General features: G+C 42.2%; 9 non-coding genes across 9 annotated transcripts; all 9 read right to left on the bottom strand.

Annotated features, from left to right (window-relative positions):
- Nucleotides 1-314: 314 nt before the first annotated feature.
- On the bottom strand, nucleotides 315-454 carry LOC144793882 (U4 spliceosomal RNA). The gene has a single exon (XR_013603335.1). It is a non-coding gene; the product is annotated as a U4 spliceosomal RNA (small nuclear RNA).
- Nucleotides 455-2,384: 1,930 nt separating this feature from the next.
- On the bottom strand, nucleotides 2,385-2,524 carry LOC144793888 (U4 spliceosomal RNA). The gene has a single exon (XR_013603340.1). It is a non-coding gene; the product is annotated as a U4 spliceosomal RNA (small nuclear RNA).
- A 1,927-nt stretch (nucleotides 2,525-4,451) lies between these two features.
- On the bottom strand, nucleotides 4,452-4,591 carry LOC144793858 (U4 spliceosomal RNA). Its single transcript, XR_013603315.1, has one exon. It is a non-coding gene; the product is annotated as a U4 spliceosomal RNA (small nuclear RNA).
- A 1,930-nt stretch (nucleotides 4,592-6,521) lies between these two features.
- LOC144793053 (U4 spliceosomal RNA) lies at nucleotides 6,522-6,661 on the bottom strand. The gene has a single exon (XR_013602723.1). It is a non-coding gene; the product is annotated as a U4 spliceosomal RNA (small nuclear RNA).
- A 1,929-nt stretch (nucleotides 6,662-8,590) lies between these two features.
- On the bottom strand, nucleotides 8,591-8,730 carry LOC144793901 (U4 spliceosomal RNA). Its single transcript, XR_013603352.1, has one exon. It is a non-coding gene; the product is annotated as a U4 spliceosomal RNA (small nuclear RNA).
- Nucleotides 8,731-10,658: 1,928 nt separating this feature from the next.
- LOC144793881 (U4 spliceosomal RNA) lies at nucleotides 10,659-10,798 on the bottom strand. The gene has a single exon (XR_013603334.1). It is a non-coding gene; the product is annotated as a U4 spliceosomal RNA (small nuclear RNA).
- A 1,930-nt stretch (nucleotides 10,799-12,728) lies between these two features.
- LOC144793887 (U4 spliceosomal RNA) lies at nucleotides 12,729-12,868 on the bottom strand. Its single transcript, XR_013603339.1, has one exon. It is a non-coding gene; the product is annotated as a U4 spliceosomal RNA (small nuclear RNA).
- Nucleotides 12,869-14,795: 1,927 nt separating this feature from the next.
- LOC144793857 (U4 spliceosomal RNA) lies at nucleotides 14,796-14,935 on the bottom strand. The gene has a single exon (XR_013603314.1). It is a non-coding gene; the product is annotated as a U4 spliceosomal RNA (small nuclear RNA).
- A 1,930-nt stretch (nucleotides 14,936-16,865) lies between these two features.
- LOC144793029 (U4 spliceosomal RNA) lies at nucleotides 16,866-17,005 on the bottom strand. The gene has a single exon (XR_013602701.1). It is a non-coding gene; the product is annotated as a U4 spliceosomal RNA (small nuclear RNA).
- Between the last annotated feature and the right edge of the window lie 859 nt (nucleotides 17,006-17,864).

The following is a 17,864-nucleotide window of genomic DNA, read 5'->3' as shown; positions in this document are numbered from 1 at the left end:
CAGCCCTGCGCCGGACTGCGAGTCACCTCAGAGAGCAGAAACAAAGCCCGTCCTCTGCCCATCACTGACCCAAGCGAAGCCGTGGAGCAAAGATGAGAACAAAGGGGAAGAAATAAAAGAATAACGAAAACTCATCAAGAAAAATAAATCCCTAAATTACTGCTGTATTTAAAAACTGAGAAAACAAAAGAGAACGTAAAGAGTAAACTGAAGCCAAATAGAGTCACCGTTTTGTCCTTGTCACAGATCACAAACCTGCAAGTAAATTGCATTGCAAAATAAACTATCTTATTTTTTAATTACATACTCTCCAGTCACCGAAGAGACTGTCAAAAATTGCCATTTCGACTATATTTCAAGTCTCCATGACAGGGTATTGGGTAAAGTTTTCAATAAGCAATAATCGCGCCTCGGTTAAACCTCATTGGCTACGATACTGCCACTGCGCAAAGCTAAACAATTTAGTGTGAATTTCATGCACACTTGCCCTAGTACCTCATGTTACAAAGAACATGATTCCTTTTCAAAAGATGTTATCTGTTTATGCATAACTACTCCTCCACTGCTTCTGATAGGCAATGTAAGACATATAATGGTGTTGTTTTACTAAGTTCTATCAGCTCTCTGCCCCAAAAGCGTCGATAGCCACACGCAGAGAATTATGGGAAATTGTATGCTAAATAGCTGTACAGGTAAGCAGCACCCTCCCAAGTTATGGATTTGATGGTCAGGCAAATATACCTTCACACAAAGATGAGATCTAGGCTGCTAACCATGGGTTGTGGAAAATATAAGAAGCACAAACTCATAATAGCATCCTCATAGGTCCCACTGTCTTCAAATGTATACTAGAGAAGGAACGGCAATCAATTTAAAGGAAAATAAATTATAGATACATTTTTCCATATTCCATAATGCACGTCTGCCATTTCATGGCACTACATAGTTGCATTTGCTGCATTTCATTTTTAGCTTTAGGAGGTACAATATACTGGTTTCCTGGTTTTCAAAACATTTTAGGGGAATATTCACAAGGACCTGACGCAACTGCTTGGATGCATAAGTTTCCTTGAGTCAGTGCTGAATGTCCTTGTGCCACGATGAATGTGCTGTATTTACATTACAGCGCTCCATGGCGCAAGAATTAACAGATGCGTCAGAAATTCTGACGCATCTGTTGGCACAAAAGTGACGCATTGCTGGAAATGCTCATGAAAGTGACGCAAAAAGCCCTGAGTCATAACTTATGCCTGGTCTGTGCAGGCGTAGGGATTTTGACACAGTGAAGGCATAGAGTGATGTAGTGAAATCTTGTAGATTTCAGTGTGTCAGTTCTAGAAGGCTTTTACCGTGGGAACGCCCACCCTGCATACATTATACCTGACGCAGGTATAATATGATGCGGGACTTTACAATGTGACACATCTCCCTAGATGCGTCACATTGTAAATGGGCCGCAACATTTATGCCGCAGCTGCGTCACAATACAGATTTTTATACTTGCCCTATATATGGCTGTGTGTACGTTTTGTGTCTCCGTCTGCATGCAGCAAACAAATGTGCCAGATCTGGTAGCCCAGTTGGGCTGATGCAGCCACACAAGAGCTCTCTGCCTGACCTCATTGTCACCAATTCAAATCAGAGAGGATCCATGCAGTCTTTCAAGGCTCTCAGGTGAAAAAATGGGCCCTAGAGCAAGGAAGAAAATAGGCCCCCTTGTTGAAGTTTGGAATATAAAATACCGCAATAATCAGGGTTCAGTGGGTCCCGCAGGTCTGTGGGCGCCAGTGCAACTGCACCTGCTGCACCAATAGAAGCTACGCCCCTGTCATAGAGCTGGGTAACATCAATTACTCAGTGCCACAAAGAGCATTAGAAATAAACTTTACATAATGTCAAACGGCAAAAACAAGAGCTTTGTCAGTTCTTGTTCTGTTTCAAACACTCCATACAATCTGTATGAACCCTCTCCACATTTTCCTACTGATAACAAATGCCTTCGCTCCCAGAAAAAAACTTTCTGGGCGGTTAGTGCACATTTGAATGGGAGATGAGACCTCGGAAGAGCCCAGCCCTGCGCCGGACTGCGAGTCACCTCAGAGAGCAGAAACAAAGCCCGTCCTCTGCCCATCACTGACCCAAGCGAATCCGTGGAGCAAAGATGAGAACAAAGGGGAAGAAATAAAAGAATAACGAAAACTCATCAAGGAAAATAAATCCGTAAATTACTGCTGTATTTAAAAAGCTGAGAAAACAAAAGAGAACGTAAAGAGTAAACTGAAGCCAAATAGAGTCACCGTTTTGTCCTTGTCACAGATCACAAACCTGCAAGTAAATTGCATTGCAAAATAAACTATCTTATTTTTTAATTACATATTCTCCAGTCTCCAAAGAGACTGTCAAAAATTGCCATTTCGACTATATTTCAAGTTTCCATGACGGGGTATTGGGTAAAGTTTTCAATAAGCAATAATCACGCCTCGGTTAAACCTCATTGGCTACGATACTGCCACTGCGCAAAGCTAAACAATTTAGTGTGAATTTCATGCACACTTGCCCTGGTACCTCATGTTACAAAGAACATGATTCCTTTTCAAAAGATGTTATCTGTTTATGCATAACTACTCCTCCACTGCTTCTGATAGGCAATGTAAGACATATAATGGTGTTGTTTTACTAATTTCTATCAGCTCTCTGCCCCAAACCGTCGATAGCCACACGCAGAGAATTATGGGAAATTGTATGCTAAATAGCTGTACAGGTAAGCAGCACCCTCCCAAGTTATGGATTTGATGCTCAGGCAGATATACCTTCACACAAAGATGAGATCTAGGCTGCTAACCATGGGTTGTGGAAAATATAAGAAGCACAAATTCATAATAGCATCCTCATAGGTCCCACTGTCTTCAAATGTTTACTAGAGAAGGAACGGCAATCAATTTAAAGGAAAATAAATTATAGATACATTTTTCCATATTCCATAATGCACGTCTGCCATTTCATGGCACTACATAGTTGCATTTGCTGCATTTCATTTTTACCTTTAGGAGGTACAATATACTGGTTTCCTGGTTTTCAAAACATTTTAGGGGAAGATTCACAAGGACCTGACGCAACTGCATGGATGCATAAGTTTCCTTGAGTCAGTGCTGAATGTCCTTGTGCCACGATGAATGTGCTGTATTAACAATACAGCGCTCCATGGCGCAAGAATTAACAGATGCGTCAGAAATTCTGACGCATCTGTTGGCACAAAAGTGACGCATTGCTGGAAATGCTCATGAAAGTAACGCAAAAAGCCCTGAGTCATAACTTATGCCTGGTCTGTGCAGGCGTAGGGATTTTGACACAGTGAAGGCATAGAGTGATGTAGTGAAATCTTGTAGATTTCAGTGTGTCAGTTCTAGAAGGCTTTTACCGTGGGAACGCCCACCCTGCATACATTATACCTGACGCAGGTATAATATGATGCGGGACTTTACAATGTGACACATCTCCCTAGATGCGTCACATTGTAAATGGGCCACAACATTTATGCCGCAGCTGCGTCACAATACAGATTTTTATACTTGCCCTATATATGGCTGTGTGTACGTTTTGTGTCTCTGTCTGCATGCAGCAAACAAATGTGCCAGATCTGGTAGCCCAGTTGGGCTGATGCAGCCACACAAGAGCTCTCTGCCTGACCTCATTGTCACCAATTCAAATCAGAGAGGATCCATGCAGTCTTTCAAGGCTCTCAGGTGAAAAAATGGGCCCTAGAGCAAGGAAGAAAATAGGCCCCCTTGTTGAAGTTTGGAATATAAAATACCGCAATAATCAGGGTTCAGTGGGTCCCGCAGGTCTGTGGGCGCCAGTGCAACTGCACCTGCTGCACCAACAGAAGCTACGCCCCTGTCATAGAGCTGGGTAACATCAATTACTCAGTGCCACAAAGAGCATTAGAAATAAACTTTACATAATGTCAAAGGCAAAAACAAGAGCTTTGTCAGTTCTTGTTCTGTTTCAAACACTCCATACAATCTGTATGAACCCTCTCCACATTTTCCTACTGATAACAAAAGCCTTCGCTCCCAGAAAAAAACTTTCTGGGCGGTTAGTGCACATTTGAATGGGAGATGAGACCTCGGAATAGCCCAGCCCTGCGCCGGACTGCGAGTCACCTCAGAGAGCAGAAACAAAGCCCGTCCTCTGCCCATCACTGACCCAAGCGAAGCCGTGGAGCAAAGATGAGAACAAAGGGGAAGAAATAAAAGAATAACGAAAACTCATCAAGAAAAATAAATCCCTAAATTACTGCTGTATTTAAAAACTGAGAAAACAAAAGAGAACGTAAAGAGTAAACTGAAGCCAAATAGAGTCACCGTTTTGTCCTTGTCACAGATCACAAACCTGCAAGTAAATTGCATTGCAAAATAAACTATCTTATTTTTTAATTACATACTCTCCAGTCACTGAAGAGACTGTCAAAAATTGCCATTTCGACTATATTTCAAGTCTCCATGACAGGGTATTGGGTAAAGTTTTCAATAAGCAATAATCGCGCCTCGGTTAAACCTCATTGGCTACGATACTGCCACTGCGCAAAGCTAAACAATTTAGTGTGAATTTCATGCACACTTGCCCTAGTACCTCATGTTACAAAGAACATGATTCCTTTTCAAAAGATGTTATCTGTTTATGCATAACTACTCCTCCACTGCTTCTGATAGGCAATGTAAGACATATTATGGTGTTGTTTTACTAAGTTCTATCAGCTCTCTGCCCCAAAAGCGTCGATAGCCACACGCAGAGAATTATGGGAAATTGTATGCTAAATAGCTGTACAGGTAAGCAGCACCCTCCCAAGTTATGGATTTGATGGTCAGGCAAATATACCTTCACACAAAGATGAGATCTAGGCTGCTAACCATGGGTTGTGGAAAATATAAGAAGCACAAACTCATAATAGCATCCTCATAGGTCCCACTGTCTTCAAATGTTTACTAGAGAAGGAACGGCAATCAATTTAAAGGAAAATAAATTATAGATACATTTTTCCATATTCCATAATGCACGTCTGCCATTTCATGGCACTACATAGTTGCATTTGCTGCATTTCATTTTTAGCTTTAGGAGGTACAATATACTGGTTTCCTGGTTTTCAAAACATTTTAGGGGAATATTCACAAGGACCTGACGCAACTGCATGGATGCATAAGTTTCCTTGAGTCAGTGCTGAATGTCCTTGTGCCACGATGAATGTGCTGTATTTACATTACAGCGCTCCATGGCGCAAGAATTAACAGATGCGTCAGAAATTCTGACGCATCTGTTGGCACAAAAGTGACGCATTGCTGGAAATGCTCATGAAAGTGACGCAAAAAGCCCTGAGTCATAACTTATGCCTGGTCTGTGCAGGCGTAGGGATTTTGACACAGTGAAGGCGTAGAGTGATGTAGTGAAATCTTGTAGATTTCAGTGCGTCAGTTCTAGAAGGCTTTTAGCGTGGGAACGCCCACCCTGCATACATTATACCTGACGCAGGTATAATATGATGCGGGACTTTACAATGTGACACATCTCCCTAGATGCGTCACATTGTAAATGGGCCGCAACATTTATGCCGCAGCTGCGTCACAATACAGATTTTTATACTTGCCCTATATATGGCTGTGTGTACGTTGTGTGTCTCCGTCTGCATGCAGCATACAAATGTGCCAGATCTGGGAGCCCAGTTGGGCTGATGCACCCACACAAGAGCTCTTTGCCTGACCTCATTGTCACCAATTCAAATCAGAGAGGATCCATGCAGTCTTTCAAGGCTCTCAGGTGAAAAAATGGGCCCTAGAGCAAGGAAGAAAATAGGCCCCCTTGTTGAAGTTTGGAATATAAAATAAAGCAATAATCAGGGTTCAGTGGGTCCCGCAGGTCTGTGGGCGCCAGTGCAACTGCACCTGCTGCACCAACAGAAGCTACGCCCCTGTCATAGAGCTGGGTAACATCAATTACTCAGTGCCACAAAGAGCATTAGAAATAAACTTTACATAATGTCAAACGGCAAAAACAAGAGCTTTGTCAGTTCTTGTTCTGTTTCAAACACACCATACAATCTGTATGAACCCTCTCCACATTTTCCTACTGATAACAAATGCCTTCGCTCCCAGAAAAAAACTTTCTGGGCGGTTAGTGCACATTTGAATGGGAGATGAGACCTCGGAAGAGCCCAGCCCTGCGCCGGACTGCGAGTCACCTCAGAGAGCAGAAACAAAGCCCGTCCTCTGCCCATCACTGACCCAAGCGAATCCGTGGAGCAAAGATGAGAACAAAGGGGAAGAAATAAAAGAATAACGAAAACTCATCAAGGAAAATAAATCCGTAAATTACTGCTGTATTTAAAAAGCTGAGAAAACAAAAGAGAACGTAAAGAGTAAACTGAAGCCAAATAGAGTCACCGTTTTGTCCTTGTCACAGATCACAAACCTGCAAGTAAATTGCATTGCAAAATAAACTATCTTATTTTTTAATTACATATTCTCCAGTCTCCGAAGAGACTGTCAAAAATTGCCAATTCGACTATATTGCAAGTTTTCATGACGGGGTATTGGGTAAAGTTTTCAATAAGCAATAATCACGCCTCGGTTAAACCTAATTGGCTACGATACTGCCACTGCGCAAAGCTAAACAATTTAGTGTGAATTTCATGCACACTTGCCCTGGTACCTCATGTTACAAAGAACATGATTCCTTTTCAAAAGATGTTATCTGTTTATGCATAACTACTCCTCCACTGCTTCTGATAGGCAATGTAAGACATATAATGGTGTTGTTTTACTAATTTCTATCAGCTCTCTGCCCCAAACCGTCGATAGCCACACGCAGAGAATTATGGGAAATTGTATGCTAAATAGCTGTACAGGTAAGCAGCACCCTCCCAAGTTTTGGATTTGATGCTCAGGCAGATATACCTTCACACAAAGATGAGATCTAGGCTGCTAACCATGGGTTGTGGAAAATATAAGAAGCACAAATTCATAATAGCATCCTCATAGGTCCCACTGTCTTCAAATGTTTACTAGAGAAGGAACGGCAATCAATTTAAAGGAAAATAAATTATAGATACATTTTTCCATATTCCATAATGCACGTCTGCCATTTCATGGCACTACATAGTTGCATTTGCTGCATTTCATTTTTACCTTTAGGAGGTACAATATACTGGTTTCCTGGTTTTCAAAACATTTTAGGGGAAGATTCACAAGGACCTGACGCAACTGCATGGATGCATAAGTTTCCTTGAGTCAGTGCTGAATGTCCTTGTGCCACGATGAATGTGCTGTATTAACAATACAGCGCTCCATGGCGCAAGAATTAACAGATGCGTCAGAAATTCTGACGCATCTGTTGGCACAAAAGTGACGCATTGCTGGAAATGCTCATGAAAGTGACGCAAAAAGCCCTGAGTCATAACTTATGCCTGGTCTGTGCAGGCGTAGGGATTTTGACACAGTGAAGGCATAGAGTGATGTAGTGAAATCTTGTAGATTTCAGTGTGTCAGTTCTAGAAGGCTTTTACCGTGGGAACGCCCACCCTGCATACATTATACCTGACGCAGGTATAATATGATGCGGGACTTTACAATGTGACACATCTCCCTAGATGCGTCACATTGTAAATGGGCCGCAACATTTATGCCGCAGCTGCGTCACAATACAGATTTTTATACTTGCCCTATATATGGCTGTGTGTACGTTTTGTGTCTCCGTCTGCATGCAGCAAACAAATGTGCCAGATCTGGTAGCCCAGTTGGGCTGATGCAGCCACACAAGAGCTCTCTGCCTGACCTCATTGTCACCAATTCAAATCAGAGAGGATCCATGCAGTCTTTCAAGGCTCTCAGGTGAAAAAATGGGCCCTAGAGCAAGGAAGAAAATAGGCCCCCTTGTTGAAGTTTGGAATATAAAATACCGCAATAATCAGGGTTCAGTGGGTCCCGCAGGTCTGTGGGCGCCAGTGCAACTGCACCTGCTGCACCAACAGAAGCTACGCCCCTGTCATAGAGCTGGGTAACATCAATTACTCAGTGCCACAAAGAGCATTAGAAATAAACTTTACATAATGTCAAACGGCAAAAACAAGAGCTTTGTCAGTTCTTGTTCTGTTTCAAACACTCCATACAATCTGTATGAACCCTCTCCACATTTTCCTACTGATAACAAATGCCTTCGCTCCCAGAAAAAAACTTTCTGGGCGGTTAGTGCACATTTGAATGGGAGATGAGACCTCGGAAGAGCCCAGCCCTGCGCCGGACTGCGAGTCACCTCAGAGAGCAGAAACAAAGCCCGTCCTCTGCCCATCACTGACCCAAGCGAATCCGTGGAGCAAAGATGAGAACAAAGGGGAAGAAATAAAAGAATAACGAAAACTCATCAAGGAAAATAAATCCGTATATTACTGCTGTATTTAAAAAGCTGAGAAAACAAAAGAGAACGTAAAGAGTAAACTGAAGCCAAATAGAGTCACCGTTTTGTCCTTGTCACAGATCACAAACCTGCAAGTAAATTGCATTGCAAAATAAACTATCTTATTTTTTAATTACATATTCTCCAGTCTCCGAAGAGACTGTCAAAAATTGCCATTTCGACTATATTTCAAGTTTCCATGACGGGGTATTGGGTAAAGTTTTCAATAAGCAATAATCACGCCTCGGTTAAACCTCATTGGCTACGATACTGCCACTGCGCAAAGCTAAACAATTTAGTGTGAATTTCATGCACACTTGCCCTGGTACCTCATGTTACAAAGAACATGATTCCTTTTCAAAAGATGTTATCTGTTTATGCATAACTACTCCTCCACTGCTTCTGATAGGCAATGTAAGACATATAATGGTGTTGTTTTAACTAATTTCTATCAGCTCTCTGCCCCAAACCGTCGATAGCCACACGCAGAGAATTATGGGAAATTGTATGCTAAATAGCTGTACAGGTAAGCAGCACCCTCCCAAGTTATGGATTTGATGCTCAGGCAGATATACCTTCACACAAAGATGAGATCTAGGCTGCTAACCATGGGTTGTGGAAAATATAAGAAGCACAAATTCATAATAGCATCCTCATAGGTCCCACTGTCTTCAAATGTTTACTAGAGAAGGAACGGCAATCAATTTAAAGGAAAATAAATTATAGATACATTTTTCCATATTCCATAATGCACGTCTGCCATTTCATGGCACTACATAGTTGCATTTGCTGCATTTCATTTTTACCTTTAGGAGGTACAATATACTGGTTTCCTGGTTTTCAAAACATTTTAGGGGAAGATTCACAAGGACCTGACGCAACTGCATGGATGCATAAGTTTCCTTGAGTCAGTGCTGAATGTCCTTGTGCCACGATGAATGTGCTGTATTAACAATACAGCGCTCCATGGCGCAAGAATTAACAGATGCGTCAGAAATTCTGACGCATCTGTTGGCACAAAAGTGACGCATTGCTGGAAATGCTCATGAAAGTAACGCAAAAAGCCCTGAGTCATAACTTATGCCTGGTCTGTGCAGGCGTAGGGATTTTGACACAGTGAAGGCATAGAGTGATGTAGTGAAATCTTGTAGATTTCAGTGTGTCAGTTCTAGAAGGCTTTTACCGTGGGAACGCCCACCCTGCATACATTATACCTGACGCAGGTATAATATGATGCGGGACTTTACAATGTGACACATCTCCCTAGATGCGTCACATTGTAAATGGGCCACAACATTTATGCCGCAGCTGCGTCACAATACAGATTTTTATACTTGCCCTATATATGGCCGTGTGTACGTTTTGTGTCTCTATCTGCATGCAGCAAACAAATGTGCCAGATCTGGTAGCCCAGTTGGGCTGATGCAGCCACACAAGAGCTCTCTGCCTGACCTCATTGTCACCAATTCAAATCAGAGAGGATCCATGCAGTCTTTCAAGGCTCTCAGGTGAAAAAATGGGCCCTAGAGCAAGGAAGAAAATAGGCCCCCTTGTTGAAGTTTGGAATATAAAATACCGCAATAATCAGGGTTCAGTGGGTCCCGCAGGTCTGTGGGCGCCAGTGCAACTGCACCTGCTGCACCAACAGAAGCTACGCCCCTGTCATAGAGCTGGGTAACATCAATTACTCAGTGCCACAAAGAGCATTAGAAATAAACTTTACATAATGTCAAAGGCAAAAACAAGAGCTTTGTCAGTTCTTGTTCTGTTTCAAACACTCCATACAATCTGTATGAACCCTCTCCACATTTTCCTACTGATAACAAATGCCTTCGCTCCCAGAAAAAAACTTTCTGGGCGGTTAGTGCACATTTGAATGGGAGATGAGACCTCGGAATAGCCCAGCCCTGCGCCGGACTGCGAGTCACCTCAGAGAGCAGAAACAAAGCCCGTCCTCTGCCCATCACTGACCCAAGCGAAGCCGTGGAGCAAAGATGAGAACAAAGGGGAAGAAATAAAAGAATAACGAAAACTCATCAAGAAAAATAAATCCCTAAATTACTGCTGTATTTAAAAACTGAGAAAACAAAAGAGAACGTAAAGAGTAAACTGAAGCCAAATAGAGTCACCGTTTTGTCCTTGTCACAGATCACAAACCTGCAAGTAAATTGCATTGCAAAATAAACTATCTTATTTTTTAATTACATACTCTCCAGTCACCGAAGAGACTGTCAAAAATTGCCATTTCGACTATATTTCAAGTCTCCATGACAGGGTATTGGGTAAAGTTTTCAATAAGCAATAATCGCGCCTCGGTTAAACCTCATTGGCTACGATACTGCCACTGCGCAAAGCTAAACAATTTAGTGTGAATTTCATGCACACTTGCCCTAGTACCTCATGTTACAAAGAACATGATTCCTTTTCAAAAGATGTTATCTGTTTATGCATAACTACTCCTCCACTGCTTCTGATAGGCAATGTAAGACATATAATGGTGTTGTTTTACTAAGTTCTATCAGCTCTCTGCCCCAAAAGCGTCGATAGCCACACGCAGAGAATTATGGGAAATTGTATGCTAAATAGCTGTACAGGTAAGCAGCACCCTCCCAAGTTATGGATTTGATGGTCAGGCAAATATACCTTCACACAAAGATGAGATCTAGGCTGCTAACCATGGGTTGTGGAAAATATAAGAAGCACAAACTCATAATAGCATCCTCATAGGTCCCACTGTCTTCAAATGTATACTAGAGAAGGAACGGCAATCAATTTAAAGGAAAATAAATTATAGATACATTTTTCCATATTCCATAATGCACGTCTGCCATTTCATGGCACTACATAGTTGCATTTGCTGCATTTCATTTTTAGCTTTAGGAGGTACAATATACTGGTTTCCTGGTTTTCAAAACATTTTAGGGGAATATTCACAAGGACCTGACGCAACTGCATGGATGCATAAGTTTCCTTGAGTCAGTGCTGAATGTCCTTGTGCCACGATGAATGTGCTGTATTTACATTACAGCGCTCCATGGCGCAAGAATTAACAGATGCGTCAGAAATTCTGACGCATCTGTTGGCACAAAAGTGACGCATTGCTGGAAATGCTCATGAAAGTGACGCAAAAAGCCCTGAGTCATAACTTATGCCTGGTCTGTGCAGGCGTAGGGATTTTGACACAGTGAAGGCATAGAGTGATGTAGTGAAATCTTGTAGATTTCAGTGTGTCAGTTCTAGAAGGCTTTTACCGTGGGAACGCCCACCCTGCATACATTATACCTGACGCAGGTATAATATGATGCGGGACTTTACAATGTGACACATCTCCCTAGATGCGTCACATTGTAAATGGGCCGCAACATTTATGCCGCAGCTGCGTCACAATACAGATTTTTATACTTGCCCTATATATGGCTGTGTGTACGTTTTGTGTCTCCGTCTGCATGCAGCAAACAAATGTGCCAGATCTGGTAGCCCAGTTGGGCTGATGCAGCCACACAAGAGCTCTCTGCCTGACCTCATTGTCACCAATTCAAATCAGAGAGGATCCATGCAGTCTTTCAAGGCTCTCAGGTGAAAAAATGGGCCCTAGAGCAAGGAAGAAAATAGGCCCCCTTGTTGAAGTTTGGAATATAAAATACCGCAATAATCAGGGTTCAGTGGGTCCCGCAGGTCTGTGGGCGCCAGTGCAACTGCACCTGCTGCACCAATAGAAGCTACGCCCCTGTCATAGAGCTGGGTAACATCAATTACTCAGTGCCACAAAGAGCATTAGAAATAAACTTTACATAATGTCAAACGGCAAAAACAAGAGCTTTGTCAGTTCTTGTTCTGTTTCAAACACTCCATACAATCTGTATGAACCCTCTCCACATTTTCCTACTGATAACAAATGCCTTCGCTCCCAGAAAAAAACTTTCTGGGCGGTTAGTGCACATTTGAATGGGAGATGAGACCTCGGAAGAGCCCAGCCCTGCGCCGGACTGCGAGTCACCTCAGAGAGCAGAAACAAAGCCCGTCCTCTGCCCATCACTGACCCAAGCGAATCCGTGGAGCAAAGATGAGAACAAAGGGGAAGAAATAAAAGAATAACGAAAACTCATCAAGGAAAATAAATCCGTAAATTACTGCTGTATTTAAAAAGCTGAGAAAACAAAAGAGAACGTAAAGAGTAAACTGAAGCCAAATAGAGTCACCGTTTTGTCCTTGTCACAGATCACAAACCTGCAAGTAAATTGCATTGCAAAATAAACTATCTTATTTTTTAATTACATATTCTCCAGTCTCCAAAGAGACTGTCAAAAATTGCCATTTCGACTATATTTCAAGTTTCCATGACGGGGTATTGGGTAAAGTTTTCAATAAGCAATAATCACGCCTCGGTTAAACCTCATTGGCTACGATACTGCCACTGCGCAAAGCTAAACAATTTAGTGTGAATTTCATGCACACTTGCCCTGGTACCTCATGTTACAAAGAACATGATTCCTTTTCAAAAGATGTTATCTGTTTATGCATAACTACTCCTCCACTGCTTCTGATAGGCAATGTAAGACATATAATGGTGTTGTTTTACTAATTTCTATCAGCTCTCTGCCCCAAACCGTCGATAGCCACACGCAGAGAATTATGGGAAATTGTATGCTAAATAGCTGTACAGGTAAGCAGCACCCTCCCAAGTTATGGATTTGATGCTCAGGCAGATATACCTTCACACAAAGATGAGATCTAGGCTGCTAACCATGGGTTGTGGAAAATATAAGAAGCACAAATTCATAATAGCATCCTCATAGGTCCCACTGTCTTCAAATGTTTACTAGAGAAGGAACGGCAATCAATTTAAAGGAAAATAAATTATAGATACATTTTTCCATATTCCATAATGCACGTCTGCCATTTCATGGCACTACATAGTTGCATTTGCTGCATTTCATTTTTACCTTTAGGAGGTACAATATACTGGTTTCCTGGTTTTCAAAACATTTTAGGGGAAGATTCACAAGGACCTGACGCAACTGCATGGATGCATAAGTTTCCTTGAGTCAGTGCTGAATGTCCTTGTGCCACGATGAATGTGCTGTATTAACAATACAGCGCTCCATGGCGCAAGAATTAACAGATGCGTCAGAAATTCTGACGCATCTGTTGGCACAAAAGTGACGCATTGCTGGAAATGCTCATGAAAGTAACGCAAAAAGCCCTGAGTCATAACTTATGCCTGGTCTGTGCAGGCGTAGGGATTTTGACACAGTGAAGGCATAGAGTGATGTAGTGAAATCTTGTAGATTTCAGTGTGTCAGTTCTAGAAGGCTTTTACCGTGGGAACGCCCACCCTGCATACATTATACCTGACGCAGGTATAATATGATGCGGGACTTTACAATGTGACACATCTCCCTAGATGCGTCACATTGTAAATGGGCCACAACATTTATGCCGCAGCTGCGTCACAATACAGATTTTTATACTTGCCCTATATATGGCTGTGTGTACGTTTTGTGTCTCTGTCTGCATGCAGCAAACAAATGTGCCAGATCTGGTAGCCCAGTTGGGCTGATGCAGCCACACAAGAGCTCTCTGCCTGACCTCATTGTCACCAATTCAAATCAGAGAGGATCCATGCAGTCTTTCAAGGCTCTCAGGTGAAAAAATGGGCCCTAGAGCAAGGAAGAAAATAGGCCCCCTTGTTGAAGTTTGGAATATAAAATACCGCAATAATCAGGGTTCAGTGGGTCCCGCAGGTCTGTGGGCGCCAGTGCAACTGCACCTGCTGCACCAACAGAAGCTACGCCCCTGTCATAGAGCTGGGTAACATCAATTACTCAGTGCCACAAAGAGCATTAGAAATAAACTTTACATAATGTCAAAGGCAAAAACAAGAGCTTTGTCAGTTCTTGTTCTGTTTCAAACACTCCATACAATCTGTATGAACCCTCTCCACATTTTCCTACTGATAACAAAAGCCTTCGCTCCCAGAAAAAAACTTTCTGGGCGGTTAGTGCACATTTGAATGGGAGATGAGACCTCGGAATAGCCCAGCCCTGCGCCGGACTGCGAGTCACCTCAGAGAGCAGAAACAAAGCCCGTCCTCTGCCCATCACTGACCCAAGCGAAGCCGTGGAGCAAAGATGAGAACAAAGGGGAAGAAATAAAAGAATAACGAAAACTCATCAAGAAAAATAAATCCCTAAATTACTGCTGTATTTAAAAACTGAGAAAACAAAAGAGAACGTAAAGAGTAAACTGAAGCCAAATAGAGTCACCGTTTTGTCCTTGTCACAGATCACAAACCTGCAAGTAAATTGCATTGCAAAATAAACTATCTTATTTTTTAATTACATACTCTCCAGTCACTGAAGAGACTGTCAAAAATTGCCATTTCGACTATATTTCAAGTCTCCATGACAGGGTATTGGGTAAAGTTTTCAATAAGCAATAATCGCGCCTCGGTTAAACCTCATTGGCTACGATACTGCCACTGCGCAAAGCTAAACAATTTAGTGTGAATTTCATGCACACTTGCCCTAGTACCTCATGTTACAAAGAACATGATTCCTTTTCAAAAGATGTTATCTGTTTATGCATAACTACTCCTCCACTGCTTCTGATAGGCAATGTAAGACATATTATGGTGTTGTTTTACTAAGTTCTATCAGCTCTCTGCCCCAAAAGCGTCGATAGCCACACGCAGAGAATTATGGGAAATTGTATGCTAAATAGCTGTACAGGTAAGCAGCACCCTCCCAAGTTATGGATTTGATGGTCAGGCAAATATACCTTCACACAAAGATGAGATCTAGGCTGCTAACCATGGGTTGTGGAAAATATAAGAAGCACAAACTCATAATAGCATCCTCATAGGTCCCACTGTCTTCAAATGTTTACTAGAGAAGGAACGGCAATCAATTTAAAGGAAAATAAATTATAGATACATTTTTCCATATTCCATAATGCACGTCTGCCATTTCATGGCACTACATAGTTGCATTTGCTGCATTTCATTTTTAGCTTTAGGAGGTACAATATACTGGTTTCCTGGTTTTCAAAACATTTTAGGGGAATATTCACAAGGACCTGACGCAACTGCATGGATGCATAGGTTTCCTTGAGTCAGTGCTGAATGTCCTTGTGCCACGATGAATGTGCTGTATTTACATTACAGCGCTCCATGGCGCAAGAATTAACAGATGCGTCAGAAATTCTGACGCATCTGTTGGCACAAAAGTGACGCATTGCTGGAAATGCTCATGAAAGTGACGCAAAAAGCCCTGAGTCATAACTTATGCCTGGTCTGTGCAGGCGTAGGGATTTTGACACAGTGAAGGCGTAGAGTGATGTAGTGAAATCTTGTAGATTTCAGTGCGTCAGTTCTAGAAGGCTTTTAGCGTGGGAACGCCCACCCTGCATACATTATACCTGACGCAGGTATAATATGATGCGGGACTTTACAATGTGACACATCTCCCTAGATGCGTCACATTGTAAATGGGCCGCAACATTTATGCCGCAGCTGCGTCACAATACAGATTTTTATACTTGCCCTATATATGGCTGTGTGTACGTTGTGTGTCTCCGTCTGCATGCAGCATACAAATGTGCCAGATCTGGGAGCCCAGTTGGGCTGATGCACCCACACAAGAGCTCTTTGCCTGACCTCATTGTCACCAATTCAAATCAGAGAGGATCCATGCAGTCTTTCAAGGCTCTCAGGTGAAAAAATGGGCCCTAGAGCAAGGAAGAAAATAGGCCCCCTTGTTGAAGTTTGGAATATAAAATAAAGCAATAATCAGGGTTCAGTGGGTCCCGCAGGTCTGTGGGCGCCAGTGCAACTGCACCTGCTGCACCAACAGAAGCTACGCCCCTGTCATAGAGCTGGGTAACATCAATTACTCAGTGCCACAAAGAGCATTAGAAATAAACTTTACATAATGTCAAACGGCAAAAACAAGAGCTTTGTCAGTTCTTGTTCTGTTTCAAACACACCATACAATCTGTATGAACCCTCTCCACATTTTCCTACTGATAACAAATGCCTTCGCTCCCAGAAAAAAACTTTCTGGGCGGTTAGTGCACATTTGAATGGGAGATGAGACCTCGGAAGAGCCCAGCCCTGCGCCGGACTGCGAGTCACCTCAGAGAGCAGAAACAAAGCCCGTCCTCTGCCCATCACTGACCCAAGCGAATCCGTGGAGCAAAGATGAGAACAAAGGGGAAGAAATAAAAGAATAACGAAAACTCATCAAGGAAAATAAATCCGTAAATTACTGCTGTATTTAAAAAGCTGAGAAAACAAAAGAGAACGTAAAGAGTAAACTGAAGCCAAATAGAGTCACCGTTTTGTCCTTGTCACAGATCACAAACCTGCAAGTAAATTGCATTGCAAAATAAACTATCTTATTTTTTAATTACATATTCTCCAGTCTCCGAAGAGACTGTCAAAAATTGCCAATTCGACTATATTTCAAGTTTTCATGACGGGGTATTGGGTAAAGTTTTCAATAAGCAATAATCACGCCTCGGTTAAACCTAATTGGCTACGATACTGCCACTGCGCAAAGCTAAACAATTTAGTGTGAATTTCATGCACACTTGCCCTGGTACCTCATGTTACAAAGAACATGATTCCTTTTCAAAAGATGTTATCTGTTTATGCATAACTACTCCTCCACTGCTTCTGATAGGCAATGTAAGACATATAATGGTGTTGTTTTACTAATTTCTATCAGCTCTCTGCCCCAAACCGTCGATAGCCACACGCAGAGAATTATGGGAAATTGTATGCTAAATAGCTGTACAGGTAAGCAGCACCCTCCCAAGTTATGGATTTGATGCTCAGGCAGATATACCTTCACACAAAGATGAGATCTAGGCTGCTAACCATGGGTTGTGGAAAATATAAGAAGCACAAATTCATAATAGCATCCTCATAGGTCCCACTGTCTTCAAATGTTTACTAGAGAAGGAACGGCAATCAATTTAAAGGAAAATAAATTATAGATACATTTTTCCATATTCCATAATGCACGTCTGCCATTTCATGGCACTACATAGTTGCATTTGCTGCATTTCATTTTTACCTTTAGGAGGTACAATATACTGGTTTCCTGGTTTTCAAAACATTTTAGGGGAAGATTCACAAGGACCTGACGCAACTGCATGGATGCATAAGTTTCCTTGAGTCAGTGCTGAATGTCCTTGTGCCACGATGAATGTGCTGTATTAACAATACAGCGCTCCATGGCGCAAGAATTAACAGATGCGTCAGAAATTCTGACGCATCTGTTGGCACAAAAGTGACGCATTGCTGGAAATGCTCATGAAAGTAACGCAAAAAGCCCTGAGTCATAACTTATGCCTGGTCTGTGCAGGCGTAGGGATTTTGACACAGTGAAGGCATAGAGTGATGTAGTGAAATCTTG

This window comes from Lissotriton helveticus, chromosome 11, assembly GCF_964261635.1.
Source record: "Lissotriton helveticus chromosome 11, aLisHel1.1, whole genome shotgun sequence".
NCBI classification, from domain to species: Eukaryota; Metazoa; Chordata; class Amphibia; order Caudata; family Salamandridae; genus Lissotriton; species Lissotriton helveticus.
The sequence above is the reverse complement of the archived record's forward strand: the minus strand, read 5'-3'. Positions and strand labels throughout refer to the sequence as shown.